General features: G+C 59.8%; 1 protein-coding gene across 4 annotated transcripts in view; it reads left to right on the top strand.

Annotated features, from left to right (window-relative positions):
- The window catches only part of EEFSEC (eukaryotic elongation factor, selenocysteine-tRNA specific), a 118,038-nt gene that overhangs the window by 7,848 nt on the left and 94,888 nt on the right, over positions 1-15,302 (top strand). The gene's annotated exons all lie outside the window — the stretch shown is intronic.

Below are 15,302 nucleotides of genomic sequence, written 5' to 3'. Positions count from 1 at the left end.
GGCTTTAAAACACGTCCCTTTTATATAGAAAGACAGTGCTTTAACGCAAGCACATGGCACAAAGGGTGTGTAGCTCAGAGACTCTCCTTCTCACTGTGGACCAGGACCCTGGTATCGCCCACCTGTCTTCTCCTCCTGTTCCTTCTGACGGCACTCCCTGGGCCCACTGGCACATGTGGGAGCGAGGATTGTTCAGATGGTTCCATTGGCCTGCTGGTGGATGGCCTCACTGGGCGTACGGGGCCCAGGCTGTGTGATGAGTGTCCAATACTTCCACCTTGTTGCCTCCCGACTGGTCCATGCTGCAGGCAGTCTGAGAGTTTCCTGTTTTCCGGAGAGGAAACGGAAGCACTTCTTACCAGTGTTAATGCAAGACCTGAGCACATGGAGGCGATGGGCCCCAGGCTGCTGCTCTTCTTCCTTCAATAGATCAGATGCCCGCCTTCCCCTCGGGGAAGTAGAAAAAAGTGGCTTTTTCTTTTGAGTGGAAGGGAACGGTGTTCGAGGGTCTGCCAGCCTGTGGCTACAAACTGGTGTCTGTGCAGCAGTGCTGAGTGAAGGGGCGTGTTGGGGGAGTGTGGCCCCAGCTCTCCGCTGAGGACGCTGGAGTTCCCCGGACAGGGATGGGAAGCTGCTCGGCTGCCCGTGACCTGGGTCTGTGAATCCCCGCGTCATCCTCATGGCCCAGAGGCTTCGCACGTCTTGGTCTTCTTGAGACGGCTCCGGAGGCTGAGTCCTGGCTTCTGTCCCCGGACTCCTGCGTCCTGGACCTTGTCCTTCCTCCCTGCCCTCTCCTCCTCCCTCTGCTCATCCGTCACTGGAGGGATGGATGGTCATCAGATCAGGTCCGCTCTCAGCCTCGAGACTGCCCTGAGGTTGCTCGTTGCCCTCGTGGGAACCGCGGTCTGGCCTCTGCCCGCCGCGAGCCTCGTCCCTGTCTCCCGCCCTCCCGACACACTGGCCTGCTCCTTGTTGGACGGGCCCGTCTTGCATCTGCTGTTCCCTCCTCTCGGACCATCTGACGCCTCCTTACTGAAGTCTCAGCTTGAGTGTCCCCTCCTCAGATAGGCCCCCTCAGACCTGCTAGCCTGGAGCCCCTGGCTCTCTGTGCGCCTCCTTCCTCACGTCCCGTTGTTGCCTGCTAGCCCTGCGTGCCGTCTGATGCGCTTCTGGTGCTTGCTTGTCGAGGCCTCTGTCCTCCCTGGGAGCGAGCGGGAGTAGCGTCTGTCTCACCAGTGTGTTCTCGGTGCCATGACCAGAGCCAGGCCTGTGGGAGGCACCCGGTGAATGAAGCCACGTGCCAGCCCCGAGGCTGCCAGGGACGGTGACAAGTCACCAGCAGGGTGTCCTCCCCCTGCGGACTGACAGCGGAGCAGAGAGTGAGCAGAACACAGGTCAGAGGGTCAGAGCTCGTTCCAAGCCGTACTGACCAGTCCCCGGAGCACTGGCACTCTCAGTGTGAGTGGACAGGGTTCCCGTCCGCCCTGGCCCCTGCGATGGTGTTTCTGGGCGGTATTTTCCTCTGATCCATTTTAGAGTATAAATCTTTCAGAGTTAGAACTTCGGCAAGATTCAGTGATGGGGCTTGAGTCGGGGAGAGGGACTTGGACCCATCCTCGCTCTTGCCCTGGCAGGAAGGAGGAGGTCTGACAGATGCTGGCGGCTGGGCTCGGCCATCTGTAGTCGTCTGTGGCTGCAGGATTAACAGTGCGGTGTCTCCCTGTCTCCTGTGCCTGTGGGTAATGAACGGCCACTGTGTGCCCAACCATCGCCCTGATCGCCGGCCCCCCGTGCCCCTGCTTCAGCGGTGATTCCGCCAGGCTTGCCCCGCTCTGGGCCTGCCTGGCCAGAGCTACTGAGCTGTCAGAGCCTTACGCGTGCGGCTGGGGTTCCTGGCCTTGGAGGGCAGTGGGCAGCCCCCGGGAGCCTGTCTCTGCAGCCCGGGGCGGGGAGCATTCTTTATGACGCTTAAGCTTCCTCCGTTCTCTGGTTTTCCACGTCTCCGAGCTCACGGGACAGCATGGAGCCGCGCGGTGCCTTCAGCTGCTCTCTCCAGGAGTACTCCTGCAGCCTGTCTGCGACGCTCTCTCTGGACCCACGAGAAGGCTCGTGTGCGGATGACCGTGCATTTTCCCCAGGTTTTGACTCTGCTCGTTGGCTGTCTGCATTTAGCGCCGAGCGGGCTGCGTGGCCCAAGCAGAGGTACCACACGGAGGGCCTGGCCACTCCAGGAGTTCAGGTGTTCCCCTCATGTGAAACCAACCAAACAGAAAGACACTTCTTGTTTTCTCCACCCTAATCTTTCAGTGGGTCTGCCTAGAAACTCGCCGTGCTGAGTCGCGGCATCTCGCGCTTGTCCTCGAACGCCGAGGCGTGTTCAAGGCGGTGATGAGAGTGGAGGCGCTTCCTCGGCTCTAGCTCCTTTGGCTCCTGGAATCCGTTGGCTTTCGTCCCCTGCTCCTCGGTGCCAGGTGGGACCCCTTCTTCCAAGCCCAGAGCCCTCGACGTCTCTAGGAGACCCAAGTCAAGCTCCACCTGCAGCAGCAGCCGCTGGCCAGCGGGTGACTTTGCTGGGTTTTGGGTGACAGTGTGGGAGCCGTATAACGTCAGAGACGCGGCCTCGAGTTTAAATGAATGCAGAATATTTGAGCAGGAACCAACCGGGAAGAAAAATGGAAGCAGGTAGCCATACCTCATTCTGCTGGGGCACATTTTTCTTCTCATGGGGCTTGCCCTTGAGAACAAAACATATCAAATGTTAAATCAAAGACTATTTTCTAGTCGTGCCAGGAATAGAAAATAACGCAGGCCTGCTTTGGCGAGGTGAATGTTTTGCTGGAAGGTTATGATCAAAGTCAAGAGGAAACCATAGCCACAGCTTTTGGTAAAGCTGTGATCATTTAAAATTAGTTGCTTTTAAACTTCTCACTTAGCCTCAGATTTACTCCATCCAGGTTGGAATAAGATTTGGGCAGGCGTCCCAGGAGCCGACCAGTCAGTTAAGGCCTGAGACCTGTTCCTGCACGCTGGTCCTTGCATTGGCTGGTCCTGGGCCAGGCTGGGCCTGAGGCTCCCTCTGACCAGCAGGCCTTTGAGGCCATGCTGTGGGAGGTGATGGGGAGAACAGTCTCTGGAGCTCTGGGGACCCAAGAGGGCCGAGAGGCCTTCCACCTGCTGTTCCCGCGAGCCTGGAGGCCTCCGGGTGGCTCTTGGGCCAAGCAGCATGGACCGTCAAGGCTGTTTTGTTAAACATTTGTTCTGAGATGTAATTCACATCCCATAAAATCTGCCCGCTTCAGATGCATATTTAAGCATCTTCAGCCTGTTCCCAGAGCTGTGTAGTCAGTGCCACAGCCTGAGCTGCCTCAGTGTGAGAAGATCCACACAGCCATAGGGGTCCCCACCCGCTCCCCGACCCAGGCCGAGCCACGGCGGTCCCCACGCGCTCCCCGACCCAGGCCGAACCACGGCAGTCCACACCCTGCTCCCCGACCCAGGCCGAGCCACGGCGGTCCCCATCCCCTCCCCGACCCAGGCCGAGCCACGGCGGTCCCCACCCCCTCCCCGACCCAGGCCTGGAAGCCTCTCGCCTGCTCAGCGTCTCTGTCCGTGTGCCCGTTCTGGAGTTCCGTACAAATGGAATCACACGTGACGTGGCCTTTAGCGTCTGGCTTCTTCCGCCAAGCGTGTTGCTCCCGGGGCTCATCCATGTTAGAGTGTGTGGGATACTTCATTCCCTTTTAAAAATCCATTTTTGTTTTTAATTGTGGTAAGACACGTTTTACATAAAATGTACCGTCGTAACCCTTTTTAAGTCTGCAGTTCAGTAGCCTCCATCTCCAGAGCTCGCTCTTCTTACCAAAGCAAAGCTGTGCTTGTTAAACCTGCACCCCCCTCCTCTTTATGGCTGAGTAGGAGAATCCCAGGGATGGGGGAGCCTGGTAGGCTGCCGTCTATGGGATCGCACAGAGTCGGACACGACCGAAGCGACTTAGCAGCAGCAGCAGTGCCCATTATACAGATAGATCGCCTTTAAAAACCCAGTCATCAGCTGAAGGACATTTGGGCTGTTTTCACTTCTGGACGATGATGAGAAACTCCACTGTGGACGTATGCTTTCACTCTCTTGGGTCTGCGCGCAGGAGTGGAGTCGCTGGGTCAGAGGGCATCTCTGTCTGCTTCTCGAGGAGCTGCCGCCGGCCCCCCGCAGCAGCTGCTCCGCTCTGCTTTCCCACCAGCAGCGGGTGCGTGTCTGGCTGCTCCACGGCCCCGCCAGCACGCGTGACCACCTGGCTTTTGGACCGTCGTCGTCGTCCTGGTGGGCGTGAGCTGATAGCTCACCGACACCTAAACTTGCATTTCTGGGATGTTTTCTCGCTTCATTTGTACGTTTTCTCTGGAGAGCTGTGTATCCAGATCCTGAGCCCTTTTTTCAGATGGCTCATTTGGCTTTTGTTATTGAGTTGTAAGAGTCTTTATGTATTGTGGATGCCAATCCTTTATTAGGTATCTGATTGGCAAATATTTTCTCCCCTTCTCTGGATTGTCTTTACTCAGTAATATTTGAGGTAAACAAATAAGTGAGTTGAATTAAGTGGACGTAGTTTGAGAGGATTATGTGTGCCCGACATTATTCAGGTGGTGAGGGGTAAGGGGTGTCTGGAAGTGCCATTTGCGAGTTTTTGGAAGGCCCTTAGGCACCACCACCCCCGCCCTCCTCCTGGACTCCCCCCACCCTCCAGTCCTCCTCCTGGACCTGCCCGCCCAGTCCTTAGCGCCGGCAGGAGGAGGCTCCTCCCGCCTGTCCACCCTGTGGAGGGTCTCGCCCCACACTGGGGTATGTTTTGATAGCCCCTGTGTTAAAGTATTTTTTCATAAAAATTCATTGCCAGCATGTCAAAATCAGGAGCTTTCATGTAACAGCCCAGAGGTCCACCGCCTCAGGTGTGAGTGAGTGTACGCTCGAGCGCAGAGTCCACGGGGCCGGAGCTCTGGAGCCTGGGGCGCCTCCTGTCAGGGGAAGCCTGGGGAGGTGCCGCAGAACGGGCACGGCGCCCGGGAGCATCTCCCGTCCAGAGCGTGCTCTTCCGGCCCCGATCGATCCCTCACCGCGTCCTGCAAACCGGCCCCAAGGCGGGGGTTTCCCTCCACACTGAGGGTCGCCCGCGAAAGGAGGCTGCGTGCTGCTCGGGGAGTGGCTCCAGGCTGTGTGCAGGGCCTCAGCCCACACTGCTCTGGGGGGAGCCCGGCTCCTGAGCAGCAGTTTGTAGTAAGTCAGTTTGTCAAAAGCACAGACTTGTGCCTCCATTCTCCCTGGGTTATTGGAGTTCTGTGTGTTGTTAATTGGGTCTTTAATTAGGCTCCTGCTGCTTTGAAGTGGCCGAGGCTGCTGGGGAGGGGGGAACCTAGTTGATGTGGTGATCCTCTCTTGGCAGGAGAAGAAACAAGTTTTGCTGTAGAGAGAGAAGTTGAGTTTCCCTCTGCCGTATCTCTCGTGCTAGGATGATGCCTCTGTGTCTCGGGGCTTCAAGGAGACCGATCGCCTCCTTCGTCTCTAACCTACTTCCCGAGGACGTCTATTTGCTGGCACGCACAGGTGCTACCTGCAGATAAGCCTGACTGTTCCCTTTTAGAGTTAGTACTGGGAAATGCCGGCGCTGACCTGCTGGGCCCCCTGGACGCGGGGCCCCATCCTTTGCCCCTTGGGGTCACCCGGAGGCGTAAAGCTCCTGGAATGGGGGACTCGGCCTCTGTCCCCTGATGTCGGGATGAAGGCTGTCCGGCTCCCGGCTGTGCGGCAGGGTGGCGCTTGCTCTGCTGGGGCCACTTCCAGGTGAACTGCAGAGCCCCTGCCCTGGGCACCCGAGACCCTCCCATGTGTGACCCCGGTGTTCCCTGCTCTCCAAAATACAGTCTGTTTGGAGGAGGTCCTCAGAGCTGCTGCCCCAGAGGAAGACGACTTTCCGTAAATGGCGCTGCTTTCCCCAAGCGCCTCTGGGGTCCACAGGCGGGCAGAGCACAGGGGGCCGGGAGGATGCTGGGGGCCCCAGCGGCGTGGGCTGGGCGGGGAGGGCATGCAGGGGCGTGTTTGGAGAGCCGGTACCGGGAGTGCCCAGCACCGCCAGCAGGCCGCTCAGGGATGCCGGCGTGTCCCCTCGCAGCGCAGTGCAGACAGCCAGGAGCCGCAGGCGGCTGCGGCCTCCCTGTGCGCCAGAGCGCAGGGGCCCCTCCACGCCGAGCAGCGCCCGCTTCTCCACCGCCGGGCGGGGCGCCCTCGTGACCGCCGCCGCCCTCCCGCTCCTCCCCCGCACGCCCAGCAGCGCGGCCCCTGCCCGCTGCCCAGCGCGGCCGCTCCGGGACAGGCCCCCGGCCGCCCCGCGCTCGGCGAGCACCGCCTGCGGCGTCTCGGGCCCCAGCCCCTCTGGCAGCCGCCCTTCCCGCCCGAGCGGAGGACTCTGAGCGGCTGATACGCCTATTTTATTTCGCTGCCGGAAAGGTTTCCGTTTTCTCTCCGGTGGTGTAAAGGCCGGGCTCGGCACTAGGCTGACGGCCCCTCCTGGGGGGCCGGGTGCCTTGCCTCCCAGCACCCCGGGCCTGACGAGCTGCCTGCCCGGCTCTGCACGCAGAGGCCGGGGTCCCCCTGGCTCGGCCCCGTCCCCGGGAGCCCCCCCGTCGCCACGCCGGCCGTGGGGAGGGCCTGACCCGCGCGCTGGGCCCCAGCCCCCGCGTTCCGCCCGGGTGGTCAGCGCGCGCCGCGCCGGGGCCTCCAGGGCGGGGGTCCCGCCGGCACCGGCTCCAGGACCAAGGGCAGGGCCTCCGCGCAGGCGCAGAGCGGGGCGCGCGCGGGCCGGCCCTCCGCCCGCGGCCCGCGCCCTGCCCCCCGCGGGGCCGGGAGCCCTCGGCCACACAGGGTTCATGCGCAGCAGACCTGCCTGGAGGTCAGACGAGTTAATCTTCCAGTGGAAATTCAATCCTCATATTTCACTTTCAGGCCACTTTGCGTAGCAAAGTAGTTTAACTCGGAGCAGATTTCTGCTGTGCTGATGGTTAATTTCATGGCCCGCAGAGGGTCAGCACGCCGGGGCCGGGGCCGCGGCGACCCCGTGCAGCTCGCCGCACACGGCGAGGGCCCGCAGCCTGTTGTCTTAGGGAGGCCATCTCAGGCATCCTTCAGCACGGCGCCCTGGAGTTAACAGGGTGACCTTTTCAAGAACATTTTTAAAAGCTACAACACAGATCCCTCCCACACCGTATATTTTCCTTTCTCCACGCAGTTCAAAGGGGCCGGGTTGTCTCATAGGTTTTTCCCTGGCGATCTTCAGCTTGACCCCGGTTGTTTAAATCTGCCGGAGGAAATTTGAACAAACTTGTACTTTGGTAATTCTTCTGCCTCTGTGAACCTTTAACCTTAAGGGTTCTTGGAGAGCCTGGGGCTTCATTGTCACCAGCCGTCCCTGCTGGGGCTCTCAAAGGCCATTGTCTGGCGTGTCTGTTTCCACTTTGCTACTGGAGTTCTCTGGAGGAAGGGTATTAATTCAGACCTGATCTGCAACAGGACGAGGACTTCTGAACTTGCCCCCGAGCTCGGGACGGGGAAATGAACATAATGTGAGCCTGTGGGCCCCGTGGGGTCCCGCAGTAGCTGTGGAGGTGGGGGCCTCCGGGGCGGGCCGGCGTGGTGGCCTCCCGCGGTGACCCACCTAGGCCAGCTCTTGTCGGCAGCAGGACCAAAAGCAGTTCCTGCCCCTGGTGGTCCAGCCTGGGGCCCGAGTTCTCCCCAGTGACCTTCCTGGAGCAGCAGGTCCTCAGGAACCCAGGAGGCTGGATGTGAGCCGGGACCCTACACCCTGGCAGGGCTGTGACTGCACCCTCCTGGGGAGAGGGGCTGGGCTGGACGCGGGGCCAGGTCTCCATCGGGTTCTCCCCGTGCTCCCCACAGGAGGGCCCCGAGACCCCGGGAGGTGTGCTGCCTCGGTCATGTTGGGGGCCCCGGCATTTGAGGCGGACTCTGCCCACCAGTCCTGACGGCTCCTGCGTCCTGGCAGCTGCTCTTTGCAGGAGACTGGGGGCTGCTGGACCCCCAGCCCGCCCCCACGGCTTTCTTTCTCTCCTCCCGGGGCTCCTAGTGCCCTGAGGATCTGGCCAGCCGACCTGATTCCTTATGGTCAGACTTTGAGGAAGGAAAGGCGGCTGAGGCGTTCAGTCATTCATTCACTCTGCAAACCCTGAGCCACACACGCACGCTCGGAGCGGGGTTTGCCTGGGTGAGCGGGGCAGAGTGGAGCCCCGTGTCCGCTGTGGGGGCAGTGCTGTGTGTTGTGAGTGTGCGGGGAGGGGAGGAGTGAGCCAGGCACGTGGCGATGGAGCAGTAGGCATGCGGGTCCTGAGGCCGCCCTGCGTGTCAGAGGCCGATCTGGCTGACTCTCAGAGCCAGTGTCCACAACAGGAAGCTGCTGTGGGCTGGCCGGTCTGGACAGATGAGACTGTCTGGAGCCTGTGTTCCTCCCAGGTTTGCCAGAGGACGAGGCAGTGCGTGTCCTGTGGTCCTGATCACAGGCCAGAGGCCAGGAGGGGGCCCGCCAGCGGCATGCACCAAGTCCTGCGTCTGGCCCTGGACCCCCTTTTCTTCCCGGGGGGAGGGCAGGACCACGGGGAGACAGGAAGCGGCAGGCACTCCTGGCTCACCTGAGCTGGACAGCAGCCAGGATGCCAGGACTGTAGTCGGCCGTTGACGCTGAACTGCCGAGCCAAGCGCTGGGTATCGCGCGCAGGGACTGAGGAGCTGAGGCCGCCGGCACCCCTGTGCTTCCCGCTGGGTGCCGCTGGGCTGAAGGGGGTGCTGGGGGCAGACTTGGTACTTACTGTGTGCTTTCTTCCGCCAGAGTGGGCTCCCTGGTGGCTCAGCTGCTGAAGAATCCACCTGCAACCCAGGAGACCTGGGTTCAGTCCCTGGGCTGGGAAGATCCTCTGGAGAAGGGAAAAGCTACCCACTCCAGTATTCTGGCCTGGAAAATCATAGTCCATGGGGTCACAAAGAGTCTGACACGACTGAGCGACTTTCACTTTCTTTTTCACTTTCCCCCAAAATGAGTTTGGCGTGAGGGTTGGCCCATCGTGTTGTGCCTGGAAGGGTGCGTGTGGGCGCAGCATCCGGGTGGCCTGTGGTGCTGAGCACACCTGGAGACTGCCGGAGAAGCCCAGGGCTCTGGGCGTGGGCTCCCGCCGGCAGGCCGGCTCCCGCAGGGCTGGACCTTGGCCTCTGCTCCCGTCGGGCCCTGTGCTGAGGGTCAGTGGCTTACACCCCGTGAGGCTCTCTGAGATGCCGGGGTGGCCTTCTGGGCACGGAGCCTGGGCCCCAGGGTGCAGGTCATGCTGCAGGCCGGGGCCCATCAGGAAGAAGAGCCCTGATTGAGCTCTGGGGGCGCCTCCGAGAAGCAGCACCTGGGGCCCCCCCACCTGTTGATTTCTCCCCCTGGAATCAAGTGGAATATTTTCCTGGCAGATATTTCCTAGATAAAAAGAAGTACTATACACTTGTTTTGCAGATTCAGTATTGTTTCTAAAAGTTCTTAAAGTAGATAAGACCTGCCGTGGAGACCAATGAAGCTTCTCTTCGAGGAGCGACTCTTCTAGGAAAGATAAGAGGCAGTTGTTTTGGGTCGGTTTCGTCAGCCGAATCTCCCCGTCTTCCTCTTACCTTGCCGTCTGTCCCGGCAGGGGGCACTGGAGGAAGCTCCCTGGTAACACACGTGTATCACCCTTTCCTGACCGCGTCCGGGCCGCGGAGAGGCCGCGCTGGGTGGCGGCGTCCCCGTCTCCCTGCCGACTCGGGCCTGTTCGGGCACAAGAGGGCAGTGTTTGCTCGTGGTCCTGGGTGGACACATCCCTGTGGGGTAACAGGTCAGCGGAGTTAGAATGACCTCGGGCTTTTCCAAGACAAAATAAACTGAAAGCCGCAGCCAGGGTGGCTTCCCATGTATGCCTTTAAGCGCTGACCCCTCCAGAAAATAGCTGCTTGCTGTCTTTTTTTTTTTTTTCCTTAAAAAGAAAAATATTGTTTCTTTGAACGTTTATTTTTCATTTTTTTTTAATCAATGGAAATATGGTTTGCAGCCTTGTACGTACAATGGCAGAGGTTAAAGACTGTTGCGAAAGCAAAACAACCGCCTTCCAATTAAAAGCCATCTGGGAGGGTTTCTGTTTGAAGCAAGGGGTCAAATGTATATGCCGCCCCTTTCGCATCAGCGTAAAGATTACCGGGCTTAACTTTTAAAGCGTTTGAAGATGTGGGCTCAGGTGCCAGCCCTCGTCACGCGGTATTCCTTTTTTCCTGCAAGTTTGTGGTATTAGCCAAAGCAGGGACTTTCCAGGAGAGAAAAGAGGTGGTCTGCCTGCCTCCCTGGGGTCATAGTTCTGGCTGAACTCAGCCATGTCTGCTCTTGTACAAGGATTTGCCTATTTTCAGCTCCTCCATGGTATTTTCCCGGGGCGGCTTTCAAGGCTGGAGGACATGTCCTGGTGCCCAGCCCTCCTGCTCCCCTGCCCCCCCAGATTCGGGGTCTCACAGCCTCCTTGTTCCCCTCAGCCTGGACATGCAGGTTTCAGGTGCCTCTGGGAGGGGACAGCCAAGCCCCCCGGGGAAGTGGGTGGTGCCCAGGTGTGGCCCGCCGCGGCTCTGGCAGCCCAGTGCGAGGCCACTCCAGTCCCGCCGGCAGCACGCCTGGGCCGCCGGTGGTCACCCCGCTCGCTCGGCGGCTGTTCCAGAGCGTGTGCTGCAGGAGGCTGTGCTGGTGTCTCCCCTCCGCCCCGCCACAGGAAGCCGAGGGCTGGGGGTGCCGGACGTGAGGCCGGCCCCTCTGCGTGGCTGCGGCCGGCCGTGGGGGTCCAGGTGGAGCCTCCGAGAGCCGGCGGGAGGAGAGTTGGGTTCCCAGGCTTGGCCTGTGTGAGTCCCCCGCGTTTCACCTTTTCTAGTCACAGCACCCACCTCCCCAGGTGACTGTGTCCACAGGACAGACGCAGCGTGCATGGTGGGCGTGGGAGCACAGCTGTCCCCTCGGGCCCATCCGTAGATCAGTGGCGTCTGACGAAGAATCTGACTGTGCCCGCCCTGCTGGAGCCTGGGGTGGCCTTCTCGCTTGTAATCTTGTGAAGCCCCTCTTCCGGCTTTTCTTAGCAGGGAGCCTGAGCTCAGGCTTTCAAAAGAGCCTCATGCCATGCTTCTCTAGGAACACAATTTGTGAAAAACGCCGGAACCCTCCACTTCCAGGGGAGGCTGGTTTGTAAGGGGACGGAACGCTGCTTCTGCCTTGGGTCCTGAGCTGGCTTCCATCTTCAGTGCCCGAGGCAGGAGTGGCGAGCAGGGAATGGTACAGACGCTCCTTGGCGGTGATTTCCCGGCAGATTCTTGAGTGCCGTGTGTGCTTCGGGTCACCGTCAGCTCATAACGGAGCAACGCAGAGTGAGAATCCCTGCCGTGGAGACGGGAGCGGCGCCCCGCAGACGTGCGATGGCACAGATAGGGAGCTTTCTGTGAGCGCAGGTTCCCCACGCTATCTGGAAAATTCAGATTGAATAGCCATTCAGAAGTGCTCCCTTTTAAAAGAAGTCCTTCCACGGGCATTGCAGCCCGGGTAAATACCAGTAATTTTTACTTCCCTCACCTTATCGGTGCCCCTGCTGCAATGCTCCTGCACAGCCTATCTGGTCTTTTCAAGTGAACATCAACTGATTAGTGTCAGCTTCCAACCTGAATTATGATCCGCCCTTTAAACCACAGGCTGCTTCCGCACCTCTGCCTCTGGAGCTGATTGCCCACACCCCGCAGTACGGGGAGGCACAGAGGGCAGGGCTGTGTGCCCGCATGAGAGGGCACGGGGCCTGCCTGTGCCTCTCGGGTGGGCGAGGGGCTGCGTGGACCTGGGAACGCAGAGGAGGCTGGGAAAGTCTCCCTACGGCCTGGAGGAGATGCCCGCTGTGGCCTCTGCCCCCCTCCTGGGGTCTGCCCCCACACCTGGGGGCTGCGCTGGGGGCGGCTGCTCTGAGACCTCACAAGCCTGGAGGGCAGAGGACGGAGCCGACGTCCCTGACCAGTTTCCCGCATGTCCTCCTTCTCTGCATCCAGTATGCTCGGCGGCCTTCTCTCCTCCCGTAGTGCCATCAGCTCAGCCCCAGGATGCCCAGGTTTGCAGCCAGTCAGGCTTTCTGGTTTGCAGACACGGTCACTGTGGGTCCTCTGCGTGTCCTCCGGGCGGTCCGCGGCTGACCTCCCCGAGGGGCAGAGACTGCCGGGCAGGGCCCTGAGGCCACCAGGACTGGAAGGGGATTTGGCTCTGGTGCTGGCTTGTTGTGTGACTGGCCGTTTGACTTTTCTGAACCCTTGTCTCTTCACACACTGCAGAAAGGAGTGGTGGCTCATTAATGGGGCTTGCCATTAGGGTTCCCGTGGCAGCCGTGGTACAGTCGGCTCCGACCTGGTGCCCTCCCTGCCAGGGGCGTGCAGACCAGCTCTGAGGGTCCGGCACGGGGCACCCCCCCCCCCGAGGGCTTGTGAGAGTCGAGCACCCCCTTCCCTCAGTGCTTCAGACAGTGGGAGCGAGCTCTGAAATTATGCAAGAGCTATGTTTCAAAGAAGGAAGCGAAATTCTTGCATTTTTTCAGGCAGAGAATGGGAGGGAAAATAGATTCATTGTTTTGCTTGGCGGTTCCACAGGATGCAGGACCTGGCTGCACTCGCCCCCCCCCCCCCCCCCAGTGGCATCGTCGGCTGACTTTCTTTCTCTTTCTCTTTCTCCCTCCCCCCGCTTCCTACCAAACTGCAACAGAGCCCCGCTCTCCCCAGTCGGGCTCAGGCCCTGGCCTGGGACGGAGTCCGCGCTGGGGACGTGCCCGCACTGGGGATGTGCCCGCGCTGGGCTATTTCCTCTCCGGTCTCCTGGTCAGCACACATGTGTGCTTGCGGAGGGGTGACCAGTGCTGGCCCTGGGCTGCTCTTGGGTCTTGCAAAGAGGCTCCCTGTCCTGGGGAGGGTGCCATCCCTTGCGTGCGGCCAGGGCTGGGCGGGGGAGTGGACATGCACAGAAAGCTGGGGGCTGACCGCTGGGTCCTGGGAGCCGGGGGTCACAGGCCAGGCAGAGGGTGGCAGGCGCTGGGGGAGGCTGTCTCGGGGGCCATAAAGTCCAGCGCCCCCTCCCAGTCACACCTTTGCACAGCCCGGGCAGGGGAACAGGGCGCGAGTGGGAATCCCTCGGGGGCAGTGGCTGCTCATAGCCTCAGTTTCCTCGTCTTCAAGATGAGGAGTCACGGCGCGGGCTCTGTGAGGCTCCACAGATAAGCCTTTGCCCTTATCTCAGCGCACGACTCTTGAGACTGACAGAGTTCTCTGCAACCTACGAGGTCTCAGTAAGTGGCGTTAGCTACTAGGACTGCAGCTAAGTATGATATGACGTTTTAATTTTTAAAAGACATTTCATGTAAAAATAAACCATTTGTCAGAAGTCTCCTTGTATCTGGTGGGAAAGAAAGGCCGGTGGATGGCATCTGACATGGCGGGAATGCAAGATTGTCGGTCTACTTTGTCATCGGCCGTAATGTCACTGGGGAGAAGCTGAATTGACCCACGAAGTACAAGTGCTCCGTCATGTGGGTCTGGCTGTAAAACTGTAAGGCAGTTGGAACTGGGAGGAGGAAGGGCCCACGGCAGGAAAGAGGCCCGGAGAGCGGGACGTGGACAGTTGTGAGAAAGCAGTGTGTTCTGTCTGCCAGGAGAGGCCGGGCTGCCGGAGGCCCTCGCTCGTCCTGCCCCTGCGGCATGCGAGCGGACCCAAAATTCGTGATGGGGAACGAGCTGCCTTTAAAGTGACCTGGGCCTCCCCGCGGCAGGAGAAGGACACGGAACTCAGGTCAGCACGCGCGGGAACGCGGAGCAGCTTAGAAAGCGTGAGGTTTCGAGCCTGAGAAGCTGACTTTGAGCCGTTAGCTGTGTGACCTTGGACAGATTCCCCGACTTCCTGGGGCCTGGACTTCCGGTTGGCAGAATAGGAAAGAGTCGTCCTAAGGAGGAGCAGAAACGGAGCTGGTGCGGGGCGAGCGTTCTGTGAACGGTGTTCTTGGGAGCGTTGCTCCCCCGGCGGCAGGCCCCGTCTCTGTGGCCGTGGGCGTGGGCTTCCCTGAAACGCTCTGGTTCCTTCTGTAAGCGAACACCTGGACCATCAGTTCAGTGTCGAGGGAGGCTCGTAGGTGAGTTCACGTGACTCAGCCTTGCTTGGAAAGTTCTTTTCGTTAACTCCTGATTTTAGTACCAAGACAGAAGGCTCTTCAGAGCCTGATGTGCTTGAAACCTGAGCTCAGCCTGTGTGTACACCTGGGGGAAATCCAGGTTTTTCCAAAGCCTGGATGGGGTGCCCTTCTTTCACTTGGGGAAACAGTTTCCCCCCGAGTTTACTGTTTATTTGGGGGACATGTATGTTTCCCAGCATATCAAACATAATACATAATATGGATGTATTTTAAAGTTTTCTAGCTAACAAACATTAACCCTTTATGAGGGTTTTTAAACGGCCTTGCTGATTCTCCGTTTCCCCCAGATTTGCACTTGTGAAATTTCTGGAAGCTCTGTCTGCCTGGCCGGGCAGACCACACCTCCGAGTGGCCCCCGGGCAGCCAGTCTCACTGCAGCAAACTGAGAGCCTGCGCGCCGCCCCTCTGCCGCGGTGCAGGTGGCTGAGGCCACGGGCGGCTGCTACGGTGTAGAGGTTTGTGTCTTGGAGAAGCAGGCTCCAGTTTGTGTTTACAAACAGGAAGGTTGATCTGCGAGGAGGTGGACGAAGCGTCCAGAAGGGACAGGGCACGTGGCAACTCCAGGGCTTGTTTGTAGGCGTCACGCCGTGAGCCGTGCATAGCTGTTCTTGGTGTAGATGGTCAGTGTCCGGGTCTCCAGAGGGGCCGCCCACAGATACGTGGCCCTCGAGAGCGGATTTCAGGCTCGGGAGGGGTCGATGTGTGCCTGGACACCCCGGGCCGAGCAGGGTGCGCCCAGCCCATAGCGCTGAGCCGGGGTTCCCGGGACCCGCACGACTCGGGCCTCCAGGCCTCTCTTACAGAGCGACTGGACTCTGGGGTTGTTTTAAAAGAGAGTCTCTTGGGCAAATGAGAAGTATGAAAACTGTCTTCTTTCCTTCAATGGAAACTTTTAAACATTTTTGCCCCGTGATCTTTTCAGCATATGAAGTGAAGCTGGAAGCAGTCTCCATAAGTAACTTATATTTGGGGGCTGAGAAGCACGGAAAATTCAGCTTCTGAAGATG

Source organism: Ovis canadensis, chromosome 19 (genome assembly GCF_042477335.2).
Source record: "Ovis canadensis isolate MfBH-ARS-UI-01 breed Bighorn chromosome 19, ARS-UI_OviCan_v2, whole genome shotgun sequence".
In the NCBI taxonomy this organism is placed as follows: Eukaryota; Metazoa; Chordata; class Mammalia; order Artiodactyla; family Bovidae; genus Ovis; species Ovis canadensis.
Note: the sequence above shows the minus strand (reverse complement) of the source record. Positions and strands in the feature narration are given on the sequence as shown.